Below are 11,898 nucleotides of genomic sequence, written 5' to 3' on the forward strand. Positions count from 1 at the left end.
ATACTTACTTGGCCAATCTATGTCAGTAAGCAATAAGTTTCAAAATCAATAAGGTCCTTGTGGCGATACTGTGAGACAGATGGAAGAACACTCACAAACACAAATAATTTGATAAATACAAACTGGCAAAAAGAATAATGCTTATTCATTTCAGGAAAACTCCTCCCACAATGTTAACAAAAGTGGAAAAAAAATTCACACTTTTATACTAATTTCCTCAGCACCCCCCACTTTTAACGTTATTAAAGACCTAAATGCACATTAGGATCCTCTTGATGACTTAACTTGACCATCTCTTAATCTACCTTTAACGCCCTAACAGTAAGTACAATTAAAGGACCTGTTAAATTAAAAAGTCTGCTACCAGAGTAATTTATTTAAGTCTCTAAAGACGTCGATTGGTCCCCTGGCTCCTTGCTTCCAAAGATGATAATCACGCATAAAGCCCCATTAGCCCATTTACGATGATGACTCCTTTTGACTGCAGGGCTCAACTCGTTTTAAAAGACCCCCTGGCAGAATAAGTGTCACAGCAACAAAGGAACCTTTACGTTGAACTTGCCACCAACAGTTTTCTTTTTTTGTGGCGCATGTGTGACAGCCGAGGGCGCTAAGAGGCCAGTGGGTATACGCCTATAGGAAAATGAATAGTTACAAATTGCCTCACTATCCACCTTATTCCTACCCAGCCATGACTCTTTGCGTGAATTATGGGCGCAACTTCTGGTTTTAACCGACCAGTGTTTTGTTTACATTCTATCTGCTCGTGCTTGTCCAGTTTCTGTGAGCGTTATAGACAGAGGTGGGATCAAGTCATTGCTTTGCAAGTTACAAGTAAGTCTCAAGTCTTTGCCCTCAAGTCCCGAGTCAAGTACAAAGTTGAGACAGGCAAGTACAGAGTCAAGTCTCAAGTCGAGACATGCAACTCCCGGATCAAGTTCTACACCTTGAGTTTCGAGTCCTTTCAAAATCAGAATCCTCTTTATTGGCTAAGTATGTCAAAAACACACAAGGAATTTGTCTCTGGTAGTTGGAGCCGCTCTAGTATGACAATAGACTACCCCTTTGACAATAAATACTTTTGTGACATAAAAACACTATGGAGAGTCACTTAGTCTCTAGCAATTTAATGGCAAGAGGGAAGAAGCTGTTGCACTGTCTGCTGGTTTTAGTTCGCATTGATCGATAGCGCCTCCCTGAGGGAAGGAGCTGGAAGAGGTGGTGACCAGGATGTGGATGGTCCAAGAGGATTTTGCATGCTCTTGTCTTATTTCTGGCAGCGTACAAGTCGTCAAGGGTGGGTAGGGGGAACCGACAATTTTTTCAGCAGTTTTGATTGTCCGTTGCAGTCGGAGTTTGTCCTTTTTTGTGGCAACACCAAACCAGACTGTGATGGATGAACACAGGACGATTCGATGACTGCTGTGTAGAACTGCCTCACCAGCTCCTGTGGCAGGCTGTGCTTCCTCAGAAGCCGCAGGAAGTATATCGTTTGCTAGGCCTTTTGAGCATGGAGTTGATGTTGATTGCCCACTTCAGGTCCTGAGAGACTGTAATTCCCAGGAACATGAAGGTCTCGACGGTTGACACAGAGCAATTGGACAATGTGAGGGGCAGCTGTGGCGAAGGATGCTTCCTGAAGTAGACGATCATTGCTATCGTCTTGAGCGTGTTCAGCTGCAGGTTGTGTCGGCCGCACCGAAGCTCCAGCCACTCCACTTCCTGTCGATACGCAGACTCGTCACCGTCTTTGATGAGGCCGATGACTGTGGTGTCGTCTGCAAACTTCAGGCGTTTGACAGCCCGATGCGTGGAGGTGCAGTCGTTCGTGTAGAGAGAGAAGAGCAGCGGCGAGAGGACATCCTTGGGGCACCCCAGCGCTGCTGGTGTGTGTGGATGAGGTGGTGTCCCCCAGCCTCACCTGCTGTGTCCTGCTGATCAGGGAGCTGTAAATTCACTGGCAGATGGGAGGCGAGACACTGAGGTGGAGAAGCTTGGAGGAGAGCGGTTTGGCAATGATGTCGAGTCATTTTAACAATAAAATAAAAATATATTTGAATATATCAAATATTTCTATATTTAATTACTCTGTATATATTATATACTGCATTAATATATTTTGCAATCCATATTTATCAAAACAAATTTGATAAACAAGTGCATTGAACCTTTTTAAGAAAACTAGGGGGCTGATCAAATTTTTTGCACCTTCAAAGCCAGTCGTCAAGGGGGGGCTTAGTTTCCAGTGTCTCGTGAAGAGATTCGTTTTGACAAGAATACAATTTTATTTTCAATTCAGAAGTAAGAGACGTTTTCTTTATAAGATTTTGAGTTTTTGCAATAACTGTTCATTTAACTGGGTAGCTGTTAACACTCAGGAGCACTTTATTTTCTTCTGCTTCAGGGTAAAGAAATTAGCTCGATTCCAATTTAGAGAAGGCCTTAAAGAGGGATTTACTGTATGTACCTTGACATCGACACTGGAGAGCAGATTGAAGGAGAAATGGCCTGTAAAGCCTCCAGGACTGATTCTGATCCTGATTAAGAAATTCAAGGAAGTTTACCGCCCAGATAATGATAATGTTACAGATACCCCTCAACATTATGAGAAAGACACAGGAGAGGAGGGAGTATGTGAGAGGGAAGTAAAAATAGGAAATGCACAAGGTCACATACACTAGTGCAGAGGTCGGCAAATAGCGACCCGGGGGCCATAATTGGCCTGCCACCAATTCTATCTGGCCCGGCAGCTGACGTTTGTCAAGGCACGATAATGAGCCAGGCTGCTACAGTGCAATGGCGGGGGGGAAAAAAGGCTGCTACAGCACTCATTTTACTTCCTTGTTACAGTATTTAAGTACACTGATTGGCTGACTTGCCCACATGACAGAAATGCGCCGTCACCGTTCAATGCAGAAGTAATGTCTATTAAATGCCGGCTACGCAGGCTGTAACTGCTTACATAAGGGTTGTACATTAATCGCCCTATAAAAAAAATAGTGGTGACAACAAATGTAATTTGTAGGACACAAATTACACTTTGAACTTTGAACGCACGTCGCCTGTCTGAGTGTCACTCTGTAATCTATTAGGTGAGAGTTCGAGAGCACTGTTCTTCCAGAAGCGCATTTGTGAGGTCACACAGTATAGACTGATGTTGGATGAGAAGGCCTGGCCTCAGTTTCTGCTCGAATTCATCCTAAAGGTGTTCCGTTGGGTTGAGGTCAGGACAAACAAAAAATACCGGGAGTCACAAAACCTTTTGACATCTAGAAAGAGGATCACACTACTTTTTTTTTTTTTTTTTTTTTTAAACATCTATAAGTATAAAAAATATATAGTGTGTTACATTTATAAAATTCAATAAACTTCTTCGGAGAATGAATATTATGGAAAATTATGATTGAAGTTGAAAATTATTATTTTATTTTAATTTACAGTAAATGAGCCAAGGCATCCAATTTACAATAGAAAAATCCCGCAGCACGACACCAAACAAAAATGTCACAAAAAAGTATGACAATAGAAGTCATGGTGATCTCGTCTTAATTTACTCATTATAATTTACTTAGTGTGAAATCTTTATGTTGTATAACGGCAGAAGGTGACTAAATGGGTTAAACGTACCTTGTGCATTCTAATGCATTTAATTGTTCTGCCTGCCACTATACATCGCTGGCATGGACAGATGAACAAAGAAATATTTGTAATTGATAAATAATAATTTTTTGACAAATTAATTGAAACCGGACAGACCGGATGATCTCTCATCACACTTGTGTGCCACGGCACCCTGGTTGGGAAGCACTGTATTAGAATCATGCCCCGCACATTGTTTCACAGTTGAGCCACCAGATGGGAGTATCATACCACGTGTGTGTGCGTGTGTGTGCGTGTGTGTATGTCTCATTGTCCAGGTGGATCTCTCTCTCTCTCTCTCTCTCTCTCTCTCTCTCTCTCTCTCTCTCTCTCTCGCTCTCTCTCGCTCTCTCTCTCTCTCTCTCTCTCTATATATATATACACACATACAGAGTGGGTACGGAAAGTATTCAGACCCTCTTAAAATTTTCACTCTTTGTTAGATTGCAGCCATTTGCTAAAATTATTTAAGTTCATTTTTCCCTCTCAATGAACACATGGCACCCCATATTGACAGAAAAAAAAAGTTTTTTATTTTTGTAATAGGCGGCACGGTGGGCGACTGGTTAGAGCGTCAGCCTCACAGTTCTGAGGACCCGGGTTCAATCCCCGGCCCCGCCTGTGTGGAGTTTGCATGTTCTCCCCGTGCCTGCGTGGGTTTTCTCCGGGCACTCCGGTTTCCTCCCACATCCCCAAAACATGCATGAATTGGAGACTCTAAATTGCCCGTAGGCATGACTGTGAGTGCAAATGGTTGTTTGTTCCTAAGTGCCCTGCGATTGGCTGGCAACCAGTTCAGGCTGTACCCCGCCTCCTGCCCGATGACAGCTGGGATAGGCTCCAGCACGCCCGCGACCCTAGTGAGGAGAAGCGGCTCAGAAAATGGATGGATGGATGGATTTTTGTAATAAATCTGCAAAAATGTAAAAAAAAAGTTTACCGACCGTCAATGACTTTGAATTCAAACCACCGCATGGAGGAAAAGGATGGATGACACAGCTACTCTGTTTAAGAGGCGCTATTCATTGTGACCACTAGATGGCGCGTAATACCAATGAATATATAATAATTACAGAAGGAAATTCTAATTTCGGCGGCACGGTGGACAACTGGTTGGAGCGTCTGCTTCACAGTTCTGAGGTTTTCTCCAGGCACTCCGGTTTCCTCCCACATCCCCAAAACATGCATTTTAGGTTAATTGTCAACTCTAAGTTGCCCGTAGGTGTGTGAGTGCGAATGGTTGTCTGTTGATATGTGCCCTGTGATTGGCTGGCGACCAGTTCAGGGTGTACCCTGCCTCTCGCCCGAAGATAGCTGGGATAGGCTCCAGCAAGCCCGCGACCCTAGTGAGGACAAGCGGTACAGAAAATGAATGAATGTATAAATATTTCAGAAATTCTGCCATTCTGCAAACCTATGAGCAAAACTGTACGTATCAGCATTCATACGTACCACTGTCATATTGGAATGAAGGTATAGGCTACACCTTTTTTATAATTTTTAGGTGGCGGTATACATTTATAAAATGTGAAATAATTTTTTCATTTTCCTTATACCTATGTATAATGCACACTATTGACTTCTGACAAAAAATGCATATTATACACGAGAAAATACACACTATAATGATTAAATACATTGTAAAGACATTTAAGTTCTATCTCACCTCTGTAGCCTCTGAAGATCACGTGTGCCCAGTGTGCAACGTTTCTTGGCCTGCGGCGATACACCGCCACTGGGTTCTCCACAGACAGTAAGGAGGGAATCTTTGAACAGAAACAGAAGAGATAAGTTAACCTTTTAGTTTCCAAACAAACAACGACAAAAGTGTTGTCGAGGCATCATGGGGATTAACATGTCAATAATATTAAATAGCACATCATTAATATGTATTTACCTAATCTTTTGTATGTTGGCTGTGTACTGCTGCATAATTCCATGAAAAAAGACCGAGTCGATGGTCCGCTTCTCTAGCTGGCTTCAGAGAATGTCTACATGAGTCATGAAGAGATGCAACACTTTCAACAAGAAGAAGAAACTGTCATCTTCCAGTCGTCTCACAAACCCTGCAGCTTCTCTCACAGTGGGAGGATCAAACTGTCCTGAGTCCCTGATGCTTCCAAAACACTGGAGCAGGTCTTCTTTGTGCTAAAAAACAGCATTCACAGCTCGGCTGTGGAAGTTCCACCTCACTGTGCTTGTTCTTGGGAGTCTGTGGGCCCCCAGGCTATCAAGCACACCGGTTCTTTTTGGAGATCTTGAAAATAATGTAGCAAATCCAGCCAGGTCTGAGAAGAAATTATTCACTTTTAGGACATGTGAAGTCACCTGCTGCATGATGAGGTTTAGTTGGTGAGCATACTGTAGCAATGGACATAGTGAGCGTTCCCATTTACATACTGAACCTTCTTTGGCACACCACCTGTGGCTCCTCTCATGACACTTCCACCATCATATGCTTGAGAAATGAGCTTGCTCTTCTGGTCTTCAGGGAGAATGGAGCTCAGCCTATCCAGAAGTGCTGTGGCAATAGAATCACGTGTGGCACTTTGGAGAGGGATGAACTCAAAAAACCTCTCTTGGGCATGGGGTTTGACCAATCACCAGCTAACACTAAGTGGAAATGTCCATTGCTTCATCAGCCTGAATAGCACCAACATTTGCACTCCTGATTTCTTCTATGATGCACTCTCTCAAAACTGACAGCATGCAGTCAAGGAGTTCATTCTGTATAGTCTTCAATCTTCCCTTGAACACAATGGCAGTCTGCAGGTGCTCGTGCAGGACTGTATCCAGTGATACCACAAAATCCACCAATCCTCTAAAAGCACCAACATTTTCTGAGCCTTAATTTTCTGGCCATGCAGTGCAAGTTCAAATGCACCACAGAACTTGAGACAATCTATTATTTTAGATGGGATGTACCTGTTTTTGTCAACCTCCTAATTGTGGTTACGAATACCTAATCTGTCGCCTTCATCAAGCTGGTAAGCAATGTTTACTTTCCCATGGCTAGACGCTGCGAATTTGCCACGTGGATCCCAGAAAGTTCATGCTTTTTGCCTTTTCAGCAAAGTGATTTAATGTGTCATACCTGTTCTTGTTCATGCGGAATCACATCCTAACGTTAGAAACAGCAGGCAGGGGAAACAAAACAGAGCATTCATCTCGCTGCACGCCGTTAGCCAGGCCCTGTTGCCTGAAATATACCTCGTGTATTCTCTTCCTCTGTTTTTTGACTTCTGCTTGATTTTAATGTTCGGCTGGTCAGGTCTGCGTTCTTTAACATGAAGTTTCTGCTGGTATATTCTACTCTCAAAAGGTGCTTTTTTTAAGAGACTTCACTGAGTTACTTAAGGTCTCTGCCGCCATTTTTCAAACTCTGCACATAGCTCTACTCGGCTCCACAATGGCCAAACAAAAACGCAGAGAGAGGTGGGGGAAAGGCCCGGAGACCAGAAATGACGTTGACTGACACGAACAGCGAACGGCGAGTGAAATCCCTCTTTAAACTCGATAAACGAATGCGCCATCCCCGCTCTGCAATATCGCTTACAGTGGACTAGGACCCAATGCACATGTCAAACATTTAACAATAGTTCACCAAAAATGTCTGAGCGTCCTGAGACTGGAAATTACGTCATAGAACGAGACAGCTGCAATAAACAAATCCTTTTTATTATTCATTAACTGTATACAATTTATCCTGCTCAAGTAAAACTACACATACATATAATTTGGAATATTTGTATTGTAATATTTCATTTAAATTATTTAACCATTTTTTCTGATTCAAGGTAGTGACTCAGCTGACCGGTAGGGCAGCGCACCTAGCGCCCTTATTGACCAGCCGCCACTGATAAGGAGACAGTTGGAATACAATCAGGTTCCTGGCTGTTAGGAAGTGCCTAACTGGCGCCTAACCTAAAGTCAAGTCATAGAAACATGAAGAGACAGTTATCGTGACGCAACTGTCACCACCAAACCTATCATGGTTTATCTGTTTTGTAATACTATGTTTTCAGAGAGAGACACAAGGAGACAGCTTGAGCAAGATGATCTTTTTTCTGTCTTCTTACTAAGCAAAGTTCATATGTTTTAATTGATAAAATAGATTACATGCATTTTAGAAATGCAAAGACATAGATTTTATAACACATACAGTATTACAGAAAATATTTGCATGAAAAACACTTCTAGGCCACAAAACAAAAAAACAAAAAAAGGAAAAACAGGAGCCGAGGTAATTGAGTATACTCTCTTTTGCCATGTCACAATACTTTTGTGGTATGCGAAAGAATCACTGACTGAAACGTGCCAACTTGTGCATAGTGTTATTATAATGGTAGGTCAACAGTTTTTTTTTTAATCACGTACAGTACATTTGTTCAGTTGTATACTGTATAACTTTTAAAATCCAATACCCTTGCATTTAACCTGTAGGAACTGTTTGTTTTTCAGACATTTATTTAGGTACAATTTGCAATTAATGTTTACAAATGTATGTGCAGTACATTTGAATCATTATTTAAAAAGTTTTTTCCCTGCATTTAATTCCAGTGTTAATGTTGAAAGTGTGTATAATGTTACAGTGGCTTACAATAATATTGAGTACTTTTAGGAATACTGTATATATAAAAATACTTTTTAGGACTAAAACCTCTGCCTTGTTTTTGATGAACACTTGGGTCTACTACACTACTACGCTAATTATAGGTATTTTAATGTTGGTCATTATTGTGGTAGTTGGAGAACCAAGTACTTTTTTGAGTCTGTACTGAGTGTAAAAAGACTATACTATAGACCATTTTATAATGTTTGTGAATGCCAGGATATCTTTGGGTGACATAAAAGCGGAAGTACTACTGTCCTATAATTACTACAATGAAATGGGGCAGTCATAAATGTGGAGTGAGAAACTAGACATTACTATTGATTGAATTAAATCTTTAGATCTTTTTTTATAATTCATTGAGGGAAATGCAAAAAAAAGGGACTAACACACTCTGTGAAGGAGAGGAAAGAAAACAAAATGTAAAAATAATATTAGAATATTAAATACAAAAATACATATGCTGGTGTTGAGAGTGGTTCTCCTTCAAGTGGTCTGCTTTTAAAGATCTCGAATAGCTACAAACCTGCTTATTCATCAAAATGTGGGTGGAGAAGGTCATCAAAGCTGCAGCTCAATGCCAGCTCGCATGAGCATTCAGACTGAGAGAACATGATGATCATGAAGCTTTTAGTCTCTCCTAAATGGTTTTAATCCACCCAAGGCGCCAAGTCACTTGACCTGTGTGAGTCCTGCTGCTCTGAGGCTTTCTGGCAGACTGAGCAGCCTTTTTTGCCCCTGTCAGTCCAGGTGATAATCAAGGCCTGCCAAGCCAACCTGCAAGTGTCTCCAATACTGAAGCAGCCTTTCAATCCAAAGCATCCTATGTGCCTCGTTTGCCCACCTGTTTCTTTTCTTTATGTCTCTATTAGAAATCAGAGTCAAGGGCTGTGCTCCAATCTCAGTTCTAGTTCATCCCGAATACATTTCATGGACTCGATCTTCCACACCACAATGTATCCAGAGATCTTTTTATGGTGTGTGCTTGTGTTGTAATAGAAAATGGCCTTCCCTAAACACTCAGGCACAACTAAGGGCTTGCGTCAAACCTCTGACTGATTAAAGTGTGTCCCAATACATTTGTCTATAGAGTGGCAGTATTTTTTCAGTTAAAAAAATGTTGTGTGTTAATTTTTTTTTTGCTTTGTTTTGTGAGGAACTATATGACATAGGAGTGTATTTTTTTTATTCTAATCATGGGTTCTAAGACGGCTAAGGCTGAAAAGAAGCGGATGATGTCTATTTTGCCCTCCATGACCGTGCAGTGTACAGTTTGGCAGAACGTGAACAGTTCTTCAGAAAAGAGACCAAGTTGCTTCATTGCTCAGCTGTACTATTTCCACACCCACTTGAAGTTCTGTTAGGCCAAACCACATAACTTTGCCTTACGAAAGTCCACTAGCTTAATGCTAACACAAAATGTGAAACACCATAGATGAGCTAACAAAACTACAAAACTGATATTTGACAAACCAATGTTGCAGCAACATCTACATTCAGAGCATACAATACTCACAGACATACTGTATGTTCTTTAAGGTTTGTGAAACCCAATTAATATTACTGCAGCTTAGTTGCAACAGTCTTCTTTGTGTTTCATCAGCACCAATTTACCTGTCGTGTAGTGATGTGCGAATGGATACTGAAATATCGATACTAGATCTTTATGCTGTAGAATTGATTCTCAAATTAAAATATTGATTACGTTGATATTTTATTCATTTGTACGATAATATTCAGTAGCTCATAGGAACACAGTGGAACGTAACTAAACTGTTGAGCTCTTGTTCAAATAATACGCGGTTGGTGAGAACTACTTTTACTCCCACTTAAGTAAGTGCGTAATGCGTTAAAGGAGCAGCACGCCATATAGCTCACTCACAGTCTCATTCTCACTCTGTACAATGGCATTGTGGCAGAGCATCAGGAGGAGTCATGAGTGGAGCTATTTCAGCTCCGAATAGCCAAGATGCTGTTTTCGATGTTTCTGGAAAAAATGTAAGGAGTTGTGGTGACCCGGGGGGGTGGACCAGATGAATGGCATCTCAATTCACTTCAATGGTGAACGTTGATTTGAGGTACCAGTGATTTGAGTTACGAGCTTGGTCACAGAATGAATTAAAGTCGTAAGGCAAAGTACCACTGTATATTGTATTTTGCGTTTGTGTCAATCACGATAAGCTAAATACGATACATTAAGGATGGTGCAGTTGTACATTGGTCTGACTTCTGTGCAAGCACCGTGGGTTCAGTTTCCACTCAGTGATGGCATGAATGTAAGTGCGAATGGTGTCATGAGCTATCCTTGTTGTTCCGTTTTGGAGCTCGGGTGGCTCTCTCTCTCTCCTCTCTCTCTCTCTTTCTCTCTCTCTCTCTTTTCCCTGTAATCAGCACCACCTTGGCCGCACACCTGTTTTCTATCAGCAGTCATCATCTCTGCCTGCACAAAAGCCTGCCAGATCCTGGAAATCCTCGCCAGAGTATTAACGTTCCACCGTGGTACACCGGCCGAGTGCATTCACGTTAGCTATGCCTTATTTTGTATTATTCTGACTTCCATGTTCTACCTCGTCCTCAGCGCTCCTTCCATGTTCCCCGCCTTGCTGACTTCTTCCACCACGCCACCAAGCCATCCATCTGGTCATGCCACCGCCTGCCGCACGTTCCCCATCTCGACGACCCGCCATACAGCTCAGAGATCCAATTCCCACTTCCTTGTCAATAAACTATTCACCATAAACTTCTCAGCCTCCGCTTGCTACTGGGTCCAGTTAAAACAGATAACTTTGTATCGTGACAGACTACTCTGGCCAGCATGGACCCAGCAATCCCGGAGGCGCTAAGACAAGCACTCACCCGCCAAGGTGCCCATATAGAAAGACAGGACAAAGCTCTCCAGGAAATCATGGAATCTTTAACCACTCTCACGCAACAAGTTTCCCTCCTTGCTGCCAAATTTCAGTCCGACCACCCTCCTGTAAGTACTCTTTCTGAGCCTGCAGCCTCCGATCCATCCCGCCTCCCATACAAAGAGCCTCATGTTCCCCCGCCCAAGCCCTACTCCGTGGACCTAGGTGCATGGAGTCAATTCCTCCTCAATTGCTCCCTGGTATTCAATATACAACCGTTAAGCTACCCCACCGAACAATCCAAAGTAACATACGTAACTAACCTACTACGCGGAAAAGCAGCAAAATGGGCTACCGCGTTATGGCACAACTCTTCCCCGGTACTCCCGTCATTTACCTCCTGTTCTGGGGCCCGAAAAAAAGTTTTTTATCACCCCGTTCAGGCAGGGAAGCCACCCGATGCCTCCTCACACTTACGCAGAGTGGCTCAAAGATGAGCTTGACGCCCAGGACAAGCGCTCCTCCCTTGAAGAGCTTATCTCGTTATCCATTCGTTTGGACAACCGGCTACGGGAAAGAGCACGAGAAAGGGCTAAGAGGGCAGTTTGTAGAAAGGGCAAATCTAGTAAATTAAATAAAATTCATAATTATGCATTTTTGTTTTTTTCAACATATTATACCAGTACTCAGCTACATATTGTAAAAGTCTCAAATGTACATGAATTAATATTATGGGTTTTTACCTTCATCATCTGTAGAGATGTAGATTCAATGTGTTCAGACATGTCACCTGCTTCT

The 11,898-nt window shown here is 42.2% G+C and overlaps 1 long non-coding RNA gene across 1 annotated transcript; it reads right to left on the bottom strand.

Annotated features, from left to right (window-relative positions):
- Nucleotides 1-4,204: 4,204 nt before the first annotated feature.
- LOC133474715 (uncharacterized) lies at nucleotides 4,205-5,854 on the bottom strand. The gene is made up of 3 exons (XR_009787603.1): nucleotides 5,537-5,854; nucleotides 5,306-5,405; nucleotides 4,205-4,982 (listed from the first exon to the last, which is right to left on the bottom strand). It is a non-coding gene; the product is annotated as an uncharacterized LOC133474715 (long non-coding RNA).
- Nucleotides 5,855-11,898: the final 6,044 nt, after the last annotated feature.

The sequence above is a fragment of the Phyllopteryx taeniolatus genome, chromosome 1 (genome assembly GCF_024500385.1).
Source record: "Phyllopteryx taeniolatus isolate TA_2022b chromosome 1, UOR_Ptae_1.2, whole genome shotgun sequence".
NCBI classification, from domain to species: domain Eukaryota; kingdom Metazoa; phylum Chordata; class Actinopteri; order Syngnathiformes; family Syngnathidae; genus Phyllopteryx; species Phyllopteryx taeniolatus.